Here is a 13,818-nt window from a genome sequence, read left to right on the forward strand (position 1 = left end):
TTAAAAAAACAGAAAATGAACTGTAGAAATACACAGGCAATTCACAGAAGAAATTCAAATACATAATAATTACATAAAAATAGTGCTTAAACTCAATAGTAATTTGGAAAATGAAACTTAAAACAACAATGTAATATCATTTAAGATTTATCACATTAGCAAATATTTGAAAGACTAATAGTATCAAAAGTTCACAAGGATATAGGTAAATCAGAAATCCTAAACATCTCTGATAGAGTAGAACACAGAGCACCACAAATTGCAAAGAAGATGTGGTTTGCCATCCTAGAAAATTCAATTTCTAAGTCATTATCTTAGACAAACTCCCATGTGCACAAAGACACACGAAATATTATTAATAGGGGCCACCAGGTGACATAGTGGTAAGGTGCTAGACTCCCACATGGCTTGTGTTGGCATTCAAGTCTCAGATCCAGCAGCTTGAAAATAGAACCAGGCGAATGTGCGTGCGTGCCCAAAATCCCAGGAGGAGAATGGAGGAGAAGGGACTGCAGTGTGGCCATCCCCCTGGGAGGTGATTTCTCACTCTTTCTCTCACCGTTTTTCTCTGTTTCTCTCTCTAGCAAGCACATGTGCTCTATGAGTGGAAAAATTTTAAAAGTCATAAATAAAGGAATTACCTATCAGTTGTTAGGAGGATGGATAAATAACTATGGTTTATTTAATCAATGGTAGAAAAATTTAATGAACTAGAACTACGTATAACAAAATGGAAAAACCTCTAAAACATGGTGTTGAGTTAACAAAGCAAGATATAGAAACAATATGCATTCCCAGCCATGGTGGCACAAGTGGTAGGGGCACTTCTGTGCAATTCTGGAGCCATATTAGGAAGGCTCCAGGTTCACATTCTGGGTCTATCTGTAAACACTAGGCCCATTAAAGCACCTGCGACTCCTGGCTGCAGGGCTGTGGGAAGGGTGGCATCGTGAACACTCTGTTACAGGTCCCCATCTCTCTCTCTCTCTTTCTCTCTCACTCATATTGAGATTAATGAAGAGACTTTTTTGGGAACAAAAAAATAAATATAATACATTACTATTTATTTAAAGTTTAAAACACATAAATCAATACTACAAACAATGCAAAGAGATACACACATAAACAGTGAACTTGTTAGTATAAAACACTTTGAGAAAAACACACAGCAACTTTAAGATAGGTTTAGCACTAAGGAGTAAAGAAGCAGAAAAGATTACAAGGCTTTTGCCATATCTTTACCTGGTGATAGATATATGAGTATCTATTTGTTTTATATATTTCTTACTGTGTTTGAATTTTTTTCATAAATCATATTTTTAATATAAAAAACACATTTACTCATATTGATGTCATCTTGTCTAATTTGCCAATAGGGTCAGGAAGAGGCAAGGAGGTCTTATGTCATATGACTTATATCTCTCATAAACACATTTCAAATAAATCCAGACAGATAAAGTTGATTAGAAGGATAGACAGAATAGGTAGGGAGAGAGAAAGGAATAAGTAGAAAGGTTTCCTTCTTCTTGTATGTTGTGTCAATGAGGATCCATTCAACACAAAGTCCACACTAAGTATTTCCAATGAGGAAATTTAATGCTAGGATTACTTAGAAGGCTGGTAGAAGGACTGAAAATGTAAAGATTACCAAGAGCAGGAAGCCATTATCACTAAGGCAGCAGGAAAGGAATGTTATTAACCAAGTCCAGGAATTGAAACAGCCCACAGAAAGTGAAAGCACAGTGTTTGTTAACTGCTTGGTGAGAACTGAAAAGAGAGAAAATGCAGCCACTCCCAGGGACAGCACCAGGAGTAAGGGTTGGAGGGTATTCTGGCCTCTTACTCTTCCAGATGTAGTGGCAAAGCCATCTAGAAAATGTAGTTTGCAAGAGTCGGTCCCCTGAAATAAAGACTTAAGCAAGAGAAGAACAAAGAATGAAACAGAAGGCCAACAAACAAAAAAATGATCGACACATTTGTTCACTTAAAAAAAAAAAAAAAAGTACTGCATTTGCTGTCTGTAGTTAAGGGAGTCATTTGGATCCATCTAAAAATTAGCCTGTATATATTTTCTCTACAAAGTAGTGCACACTGGGATCCAGATGGTGGAGCATTAGTAAAACACAATGCTCTGAGAGGCTGACCATATAGGAAAAATATGGGTTCCCATTCAGAGACCTCCCTGAGTATGCCCATGTGTGTGCCCATGATCCAGGGCCAGTTGAGGCTGGATGTAGATCATGGCCACAAGACTTTGTTGGGAATACTGACTTTTCAGTACAGGAATACCATATGTCATGATCAGGACAATAACATCCACTATCTCAAGTCTTTGTCTCTCTGTCTCTCTTTCTGTATCTCACTCATGGAAGAAATAAATAAATACACTTTTTTTTAAGGTTTTTGCCATAAGGCATGTGCACTCGCCAGAGAGACAGTGAGAGGGAAAATGAAATATCACACCCCGCAGGTGGCCACACCACAATCTCCTCTCCTCCATTCTACTCCTGGGCTGTCGGGCAAGTATGCACACATCCAAGTGTGATTTTTTTCAACCAACCAAGTCTGGAACTCAGACTGTAGTCTCTCATGTGAGACTCCAGTAACTTAACCAGCACACCACCTGCTCACCCTATAGATAGATACACCTTTAAAATAAAAATAAAAAATAAAGTAGACACAGAGAATCCAGTAAATTCTTTAAAGATGTATAACTATAGATAAAAGATTACAGGAAGGTTGTGGTGGATAGAGAAAGGCTCTTAATAGAAAAACAGACAGAAGCCAGGCAGTGACACAGCAGTAGCACTACTCAACACGTGGGAAAGGTTCTGGGTTCATGTTCTGGAACTTTCCTGGGCGTTAAAGACATGTGCTAGTGATCTGGGCTGGCTGAGACCATAAGTGGATCATGGCATGAGGACCCTGTTGGGGTTTGGAGTACCTGTTTTCCTCTCTCTCTTTTCTTCCCTCCACCTTGGAAGAGATAAATGAGTAAAATAAAACAAAAAAATGTAAAATGAGATGAGCATATTTAAATGCTAATGTGAAGGGAAGAACTCTATTCAGATATGTCTCTGCTGTTATTCTTATCTTATCCATTCACTCACTCACTCACCCTCTTGGGCTTAGAAAGCTAGAGTGAAACTAATAAAATGACTAGCAAACACTCTTCAGGAAAAGCACATGCTGTGGGAAATGTTTTCAATAACCAACATATCTGTGTGACAGTGTCATTTACGAATCCAGTGAAGTGAATAAACAAGCTGAACTTTTTGTCATTAGACCTCAGTGGGATAGCAGTGTTCCAGCCAAATTCAATCTTTTCTGACTCTTAAGGAACAATTTTATGTTGAAAGGGCTCTACGTTCAAGGAAGGGTCTAAGTGTATTTTTTGTAATAGTTGTACATATTTGCAGTATAGTGTGACTTTTCAGTACAGGAATACCATATGTCACGGTCAGGATAATAACATCCACTAGCTCAAATATTTATTATTAATTTGGGTTAGACACATTTGAAATCCTTTACTATAGCTATTTTGAGATATACGCAAATTATTAGCTATGGCTACTCTGTTGTGCTTTAGTACCTAGTTCATTCCTTTATCTCACTGCAATTTTGTCTCCATTGGCCAAGTTCTTCCTATCCTTCATACCCCCACTTCCCTTGCCAGTTCCAGTAGTCACCATTTCACTCTCCACTTCTATATAAACTGTTTTAGCTTACACAAATGAGTGAAAACATGCAGAATTTGTACTTTCCTGCCTGGCATATTTCACATAACATCATTTCCTCCAGGCCATTCAGACTCCCTTAAATGACAGAATTTCATCCCTTTTTATGGCTGAATAAACCATTATTTACATATATCATATTTGGTGGGAAAAGGTCAAGGGACTATTCAGGTTATTGCTTGGAGAATCACATTTTGCACAACTGTGCTGGAGCAACAGATGATCAGGGTTCCATTCCCAGTATAACCTGTACATACCAGGTGTTCATGCACATGTGGGCCAGTAATCCCTGCTAACTATAAAGGTTATTAGGGGGAAGGATCACTGTATGAGATCTTGTTCAGAGGGGTTTGTCTTTCTCTCTCTCACTCTCTCTGGAAATAAATGTCTTAAACTTTTAATTAGATAATACTAGGGTATCAATGCTAAATTTCTTGATGTTAATTCATTGTAGGCTAGTTATATGAGAGAATGCCCTTGCTCATAGGAAACACCACTAAATTGTTTAGATATAATCAGCTTTGAGACTTACTCTCAAATGGTTTGGAAAAATATATACATATACACAAAGATAGAGAGAAAGATAAAGCCAATGTGATGATTCATTAACAGTTTCTCAATTTGGTTGGAAGGTATGTTGAAGTTTTCTTTGTTGTTCCTGTAATGTTCCTTTAACTTCAAAATTATTTTCAAAATTATTTCAAAATAATTATTTCCAAATAATAATGTTCCTTTAACCCCAAAATTATTTCTAAACTTGGCCCAGCGTGGTGGTGCAGTCCAAGCATTCTGGACTACAGTTCCGGAAGTCACATGGCCAACTGCAGTTCAGATCCCCAGTCAGGTGGTATGTATGCCCAAGATCCTGACAGGCTGGAGCAACAGGATCACAGTGTGACGGTCCCTCTCTCTCTTTCTCGCATACATGTGCATGCACTCTCTACCATGAATTTTTTAAAAAAGAAAAAACAGTTGTAAACTACATGGAAAATAAATCCAGAAGATCCAACCTCCATCTGTCAAAGTGCCATATGAGCAGAAAGAATGGAGAGAGGAAATAATCAAGAAAATAATGAAAGACAATGTCCACTGCTGGTCTTAAAATTGAGGGACTATGGAAATGAAAAATGATCCAAACCCAGAAACACATGAGGGTACTTCAGAAAGTTAGTGGGAAGGTGGAATTAAAGTACAAATTTGTATTGGTGCAAATAAATAAATAGATAAAATATATTCATAGTTTTTTTTAAATAATACATGTTCTTCCTGAGCTTTTTGAAGATCTCTTGTATTCACATTGTTTCAAACAACCAAGGATCAAATAAAAATGATAAGCTTTGAAAATAAAGATGAGGGATTACCCAAAACAATAGAAAGAAAAAAGAATCAGATTGGTGTCACACAAGATCAACAACTCCAGATTCAAAAAGACATTGAGGAAATAATTTTAAAGTTCTGAATAAAAGTTATTTTCAGCCTACAAAATTTCTATGTCCAGTCAAAACATTATTTTAATATGAAAGCAAAGCAAATATATTGCAGACGTCAAAGATAAATTTAATCTCCTATAAATGCTCTATAAATAATATGTAACTGTGAGAAAATGAAACTAAGAAATGGTCAAGAAGAAACAATAATCAGCAATGTAATCAACAAAATATCAACTAAAGAATATTTGCTATTAAATAACAATGATCTGGAACTAAAATTTGAGATGATCTCAACAAATTAGGGAGATGCAGGCTGGGAGGAGAAGATAGGAGGAAGTAAAAGGTCCTGAGGTTCCTGCCTTGTTCACAGAGTATATATTTACTGATCTACTTTAGATACTGAGAGAAAAATGTTAAAATATACCTAAAAAGTAAAGGTAAACCGCTAGAGTCTGGAAGAATAGGATGCATAATTTCCTAATCACAGGAGTAGAAAAGAGAATATAATTTTTTTAACAAAACAAGGGCAAAAAAAATGGTAAGATAAGAGGAATAAATAATTTGAAAGTGTATAAAATACATATCATATATAAAATGGCAAGAATATTATCAGACACACCAATAATGACAACAAAAGGCGAATTAGTTAAGTTCCTCTGTTAAAAAATAGAAATTAAAATTTCAAATAAACCTAGCTGCAAGTTATCTATCCAGGACACACTCAAACAAAATAGCAAAGAAAAAATAGAGATATTAATTTTTTTAAAAGTAAAAGTGTAGTAAATCAGACAAATTAGAATTATAGATCAAATATACTGTAAACTGGTTGCATGTGAATTTAATTAGGATGTTTTATATGATAAAGCATACAGTTAAGCTATATCTTGAAATTCTAGACAGTCTTAAAATATGTAAAATATGACAAATGCAAAAATAAATCTGCAATCACAGTAGGAAACTACAACATTCTTCTCTTCACGACAAACCAAGTGCACAAATATAAGTAGGCATATGTAGAATTTCAATAAAACAACTCAGGTTTGACCTAATTGACAGGCAGAAAAGAAATAATCTGCTTACTAAGATCAGAATTGTTCATCAGAATTTTAATGATTCTAGAGCTCATATAATTCTTATCCAAATTTCTTTCTTATGTTGAGGACTGCTGCAAATCAATCACCCATATCACTATTGGCCAAATATTATAAAATAAATTCACAGTTTAAAATCTATAGAAACTCTTTTTTTTATTGGAGAGATTTTTGCTATAGGGCACGTGCGCTCTCACCAGAAAGACAGAGAGAGACAGAGAGACAGAAAGCGAGAAATCTGGAACCAGTAGTTAGCGTAATGGCTATGTCGCTGGACTCCCATATAGTTGACCGCAGTTCGAGTCCCAGACTTGGTGGCTTAAACTCACACCAGGCGCAAGTGTGTGCCTGCTCAAGGTCCTGAGAGGAGAATGGAGGAGAAGGGATTGCGGCATGGCCATCCCCAAGAAAAGAAAAGAAAAGAAAAGAAAAGAAAAGAAAAGAAAAGAAAAGAAAAGAAATCACTCCCCAGGGGGGATGGCCACACGCAATCCCTTCTCCTCCATTCTTCTCTCTGGATCTTGGACACGCACGCACACATGCCCAGCATGAGTTTAAGTCACCAGGTCCGGGACTCAAACCACTGTCAGCTACAATGTCATAGCCATTACGCTAACTGCTGGTTCCAAGAAACTCTTGATGAATAAATAAAAACCAGCATAAGGTATAATGGTTACATCGTAGGACTCCCAAATTTGACGGCAGTTTGAGTTCCAGACCTGGTGTCTTAAAACATGCCAGGCGCATGTGAGTGCATGCCCAAAATCCTGAAAGAAGAATGGAGGAGATGGGATTGTGGCATAGCTATCCCCCCCTGGGGGGGAGTGTGATTTCTTGCTTTCTGTCTCTCTGTCTGTCTCTGTCTCTATGGTGAGCACATGTGCTCTGCAGCAAAAAAAGAAAAAAAAACTCTTAAAAAAAAGAAAAGAAACTCTTGATGAATAAATAAATACATCAGGAGAGAGGAAAGGCTGAGGTTTGAAGGAATGATATCAAACAGTGGCAGATGGTAAAGCCTTTCTTTGACACGGAAAATTGGGAAACAAATGCATTTAGAGTAGGAAGCTTTGCACATATCCTGCCTTTATTACTGAGTTTTAAAATAGAAGTATAAAATGGTGTGACCTTTTAAAGTCATTGGATCATTGAAAACTTTGACATTTATAAACACAACATCTGTTAGAAGCCATTCATTCTTCTTTCCCTTACAATTGTGTGCACAAATAACTGTATTACCTTGCTCAGCAAATTTCATTTAGCACAAAGTTGAGTAAGTGATAGTGATTCAAGCGGCAAAATAATTTCCAAAGGAAAAAGTCTGATTTAACTCATAAAATCTCTTTATGAGAACAAAACACACACATGAAAAACATTTAAATAGAACTAGACTTGTTGAAATTGCTAGTCTTCCATGTTTAGCCACAATAATTTATCTTCCAAAATTGTCCTTTGCACAATTATAAGGGTTTTTATAATTGTTGTTATTCATGATAGACCATGTGTTTCATGCATGTGAGTGCGAGAGGGTGAGAAAGAGAATGAGATGAGCACCCTGAGAGGGTCTGGTCATGCCATGATCTCCTTCCTCCAGTCCTTCAGTTCATTAGATCTTGGGTATTTGCAGGTGTACCCTATATATTTCAGGCTGACCAGGTCAGGGATTTGAACAATAATTACCATGTGCATTCTAGCTTCTCTTGAGCAGCACTGCACCATGGAGCCAGCCCTATAAAGGTGTTTTGAGGCCTACCCAAACATCTCTTAAGTGAAAAGCAGAGATGATGGTGAATTAAAAGATTTTACACAAATTTATTAAAATATTCATTGCACTAAATATTGACCCTGACATCATAAAAGAACCTTACATATCTGTATACAACACTGTGTTAGGAGATTCAAATAAGATAAGAACAAGGAAGTTACTGATGTAAAGAAGACTGTCAATATTTGACAGGCTATAACATAACCTATCACCTAGAATGCGTTTATAGTAGAGGAGGTAGACATTTCAGAAAAAACGTATGCAACATTATAGAAAAGGTCAGCATATTAGTTTTCTTGAACTGTTGTAACAAAGCACCACAAACTGACTTAAACAACAGAAATATACTCTCTCATAGTTCTAGAGTCCGAAAGCCCAAGAACAAGTCTGAGAAGAGCTGGTACCTTCTGAGGACTGAGAGCAAACCCATGTTCCATGCCTCTCCTAGTTTTTGGCAGTTTGCTGATAATCCTTGGTGTTCCCTGGATAACAGACACATCATCCCCAACTTCTGCCTTAATATTCAAATAGCATTCTCCCTGCATGCATGTTTATCTCTATGTCTGAATCATCTCTTTTTATTGGAAAACCAGTCGTGTTGGATTAGAACCCACCTCAATTATTTCATTTAAATTTTTTAATTTCAATTTATTTTATACATTCAATCGCTTATGTCACTTAACTTGCAAAGTGAGTATTCCAATTTATATACATTTCCCACCAGTCCAGTTGAGGAAGAATACTATACATGTTATTTTCAACAGGTAATAACCCATTTTTTTGTCCCATATATGCCTTGCCTCTCTATTTTTCTCATTAATGTCCTTACTCAGACTCTCCTCCTTCACCCACCCTCTTCCCATACTACATCTGGTATTTATAACCATTTTCTATGTTTCTATATACTCTATTCATTTAGAGTGCAGACACTCGGTATAATTAAGTGGAGACACACAATGTTGCTTCTTCATAGCCTAGCCTGCTTCACTCAGCAGTAAATCTTCCATATTCATCCACTTTCTGTCAAAAGCCAGGTTCTTGTTATTTTTGTTGTTGTTGTTGTTTTTTGTTTGTTCGTTTTTATTTTTTTTAATGACTGAGTAGTATTCCATAGAGTATATGTGCCACACTTTTTTAATCCATGCCTCTGTTTGCAGGCATTTGGGTTGGTTCCATGTCTTAGCAGTTGTGAATAATGCCACAATAAACATCGATGTGCAAGCACTTTTCTGACTAGGGATTCTCCAACTAATCTCACATTCTAAGGTCCTGAGGTTTAGGATTCCAATGTATCTTTTTTGAAAGGGAACACAATTCAAATGATAACAGTTACCTAAAGTAACTGTCAATGACTTTTGATAGTGGAAAACAGTATTGATCATTAACTAGTTGTAGTTTACTAATTCCAATGGCTCATTCTCTATATTCTGACCTCTTTTTCAGGCTTTCAATATATCCATAATTGTGTCCCATATAACACAGACAACCTTTCCCCATTAACACCAAATGAGAGTATCCTATTTCTTTTAAAGATTTCTCATTCATTTTATTCACAATAGACAGCACATGAAAGAGAAGAGAGAGAAGCACCCTAAATAGGGTCTTGTCATCCCCTTTCACCAGCTCTCCTACTTGTCAGGAAATTGGCCACATATGCACACACCAGTGTGCTTTCAAGCTGACTCCAGGTTTCAAACCCACAGCTGACCGTGTGACATCCAGAACTTTGAATGTTTGGTTTGTTACCAACTATACCACCAAGCTGGGCTGAGGGTGTCCTATTTCTATTAAGTCTGGAAGAGAGACTGCTATACTTACAATGGTGGCCTCACCACATGTATATACATACGTACACATGTGTCCACATGACAAACCCAGTTGGTAGCATGCTGTCAAGAAAAAAAATCTATTTAAAAAGTTTTAAAGTATGCCAGAAATGTGGGGTTTGATCTGTATAGGAAGTATTTCAGTGAAATTTAAGAAATAAAAGATAAACCAGTCTTACCCTAGGATAAATTGACACAGCAACAGAGAAAGACAGGATAAACTAATTATAAAAATAAATGAATTTCGAAATGTGTTGTTTCATGGTACAACAGAGTCAGAGATAAATTTTTATAAGCAATATATACTATGCCTAAATAATTACTTTAATAAATAGCTATCCTATAAATATTTGAAGAGGCTAAAATAGCTTTATATTTATTTCTAAACCAAACAAGTTTTTTATTTTCTTTGAATTATACATTCAAAAGAAAAAATTTACATGTAGTAGAATTACTTTGCTTTAAAATATTATTTCTTCTGTCTTAGGGTCACTATTTGGAGCACAGTAATGTTTGTCCCAAAACTAGCCCTGCCACTCAGTACATTGGAAATTAATCATGCAGAATATAGTTGAAACAATCAGATTAAAGTCTTTGGAGAAACTTCTATGAAGGTGACATGAAGAAATCAGTACATTCTCTCCTCAGAAAAACAAATTATATAACTGGCTAAAATCAGTAAAATGAGAACACACGCATGCATACAAGTGCACACAAGCACATACACATATGCATACACATTTTAACTCCCTGAAATTATCCTAAGGGCATACAAGAAATGAAGAAATTTTTACTTAGGAAAATCTATTAAATCTAAATAAGGACAGTGAATTCTGTAACTTTTAAACTACGATCTGTTTGCATCCTCCCCCAGCTCTATGTAATAGAAGATCTGGCCCAATATTCTAATCCAGTTGGGTAAGGTCAAAAGAAGTGGGCTACCTCTCTCCAGTTTCTGCTCTCCACCTCTAGATTCTCCAAGTTTCTAATCTAGGCTTTAATTTTATCCTGCCAGCATCTCTTATCCCCATTGCCAACCCATGTAATGGAAGCACTTTCCTAGGCAAGTTGACTAAGAAGACTGGAGCTCTTAGCTCTTGGCTCTTAGCTTGAGGGCGCTACCGTAGGCATGGCAGACTGAGAACACTGGCACCTTCTTCTCCTTCTCCCAACTCATAAGGGCAAGTCACAGAGACCAAGGGCTACCACCAATGCCCACTCATAAGTAGGGGTGTCGCCTGGGAGAATGAGGTGATGATCCTACTTTCAGCTTCAGTTCATGGCACAGAGGTTCAGCCCAAGGAAAAAGGCAGGCTAAATATCCAATGAATGGTAACTACTTTATTTTGAACAGCTCCAAGAGAAATTTATTACTAAGGGCAGTTCCAAAAACAATTACTATTTCTGTGACAGACAGTTAAGGGGGTGGGGGGGGTGATAGCTCCATGATACTAGCAACAACAAATGAAAAGGCAAACGATCTACAAATTTAACAGAGAGAATCAAGAAAAGATGATCAAGAAGAACCCTCCCAGAATTATACTTCTTCCCAAAGGTTCAGAAAGCCATCCATGTATTCTAGGTTGCTCCCTCTCAGGAATACAGACACTTAAAAAAATTCCAAAAGAGGGACCAGCAGTTAGAGTAATGGCTATGTCACTGGACTTCCATGTAGTAGACCACAGTTCGAGTCCCAAACCCAGTGGCTTAAACTCACGCCGGGCGCATGTATATGTGTGCCCAAGATCCTGAGAGGAGAATGGAGAAGAAGGGATTGTGGTGTGGCCATCCCTCCCCCAGTGGGTGATTTCTCACTTTCTGTCTCTCTGTCTCTCTGTCTTTATGGCGATCGCACACACACTATAGCAAAAACCTCTCCAAAAAAAAGAAAAAAAAAATTCCAAAAGAAACTCTGAGCTACCAGTCCATGGATGAATACAGGGCAAAACTGTAAACTACTTGTTTTGTGAAAGTAATCACACACATGTCAAATGCTAAAGGGTAAAAATATAATTGTCTTGGGGCCAGCAAATGGCATGGTGATTAAGGTGCTGGATCTCACATGCCTGATTTCTGGTTTGAGTCCTAGACCCCGTGGCTTAAAAAATATATTGGTGTGTGTGTGTGTGTGTGTGTGTGTGTGTGTGTGAGAGAGAGAGAGAGAGACCAAAATCCTGAGAGGAGAATTGAGAAGGGAATGCAGTGTGGCCATCCACCCTGGAGTGTGAGTTCTCACTTTCTCTGTCTCTGTCTCTGTCTCTCTCTCTCTCCCTGGCAAGTGTACACACCCTAGGGCAAAATCTCTTTTAAAAAATTAAAAGAATTAAAGCTCTCAGTTATTTTGTACACTGTCAACCTTGAAGATAAGTCCCAGTGAATGCCACCTCTTGGCATTAACATCTCTGGGTAATCTTTCTTAGAGTATAGTCTGGACTTTTGACTGACTTCTAATAAACAGAATATGGCAAAATTAAAGGGATGTCCCTTCCAAAATTACGTTATAAAATCTGTAGCTTCTGTCGTGATAGTTCACTCTCCCTTTCTTGCTCCTTCACTCATTCTGAGGGGAGCCAGCTGTCGTAATGAGGGCTGTCCTATACAGAGATCCAATTGGCAAGGAATTAGGGGAGGCTCGCAGCCAACAGCCAGTGAGGAACTAAGGCCTCTAATCCAAAAGCCTGTGAAGAACTAAATCCTGCCAACAATCACATGAGCAAGCTAGGAAATGAGCCTGCTGCCCAGCAGACAGATCATCTGACTCTTTCGAGAGACCGTGAACACCCAGCTAAACTATGCCCCGCATATGTGTTTACGTATCCAAAATCCTGACAAGATGGAGAAATGGAGGACAAGAAATTGAGACATGATCATTCCCTATTGAAGAGTACATTCTCCCTCTCTCTGTCTCTTTTTCTCCGTCTCTTTGGTAATTAAAAAGAAAAAGAAAGAGAAAAATGAATGTCAGTATATACCCTTGAAAAAAAACTCAAGTCACTGCCTAGGATTTTTTTTTAAGTAGTGTTAAAGATGGAACATAAGCCTCCTTACTCAGAAATTCAAATAAGTATAAAATACATTTAATTCATTCCATAATTAATAAATTAACAGTTCAATAAATAATTAAGGCTATTTAAAGTACAAATATATATGGACATATTGAGATTTGAAAGGATTCTCAAAGGAAACTAAAGTGGCTTATAGTAGTTCATCAATCTGATTATCATCACATACATGCTTATGCTAGTGTTAATATTGTATATTCTCAGCGAACTATATAAAATTGGGTGATATGTCTCAATTCACTCAAAATATTAATTTTTCTTGTTATCACATACTTTGCAGGAACTAACATGTACCAAGCAATGTGCTAGTTGCTGATGTTGATAGTGGGCCACAAAATAAAATTTTTTTTCAGTGATGACTCGTCATAGAACCTACAAGGCAGAAAGATACACACCTACAGGAAGAGTAAATGATTATAAATAACTGTTACAAGGCTGTTTCTCTCAGTACCATCAGAGATTTATAGGTAAAGGGTTAGACGTCAGAATAAAAAAGACATTTATATACAGTTAAGATGGAAAAGAAGAGAAGGAGATGAAAAAGCTTCAAGGAGAGGGTGAGCCTCGAATGACCTAACCCGTCAAGATGAGCAGTCCATAGAGAGTACGGCATGGATAGTACAGAGGTGACAAAATGTCATACGTCCAAGTTACTGCGCAGAGATCTCTTTGGCCAGAGTTTACAATGTGGGACCTAATTTTGGAGAAGAAAAGGAAAAAAAAAAAAAGAGAGAGAGGGAACCAGCAGTTAGCGTAATGGCTATGTCGCTGGACTCCCACGTAGTCGACCGCGGTTCGTGTCCCGGACCTGGTGGCTTAAAACTCATGCCGGGCGCATGTGCGTGCGTGCCCAAGATCCCGAGAGGAGAATGGAGGAGAAGGGATTGCGGCGTGACCATCCCCCCTGGGG

At 37.5% G+C, this 13,818-nt stretch overlaps 1 pseudogene; it reads left to right on the forward strand.

Moving 5' to 3' along the window:
• The first annotated feature begins 13,519 nt into the window (after positions 1–13,519).
• The window catches only part of LOC102478883 (cleavage and polyadenylation specificity factor subunit 2 pseudogene), an 18,102-nt pseudogene continuing 17,803 nt past the window's right edge, over positions 13,520–13,818 (forward strand).

Source organism: Tupaia chinensis, unplaced genomic scaffold (assembly GCF_000334495.1).
Source record: "Tupaia chinensis unplaced genomic scaffold, TupChi_1.0 Scaffold000350_1, whole genome shotgun sequence".
In the NCBI taxonomy this organism is placed as follows: Eukaryota; Metazoa; Chordata; class Mammalia; order Scandentia; family Tupaiidae; genus Tupaia; species Tupaia belangeri.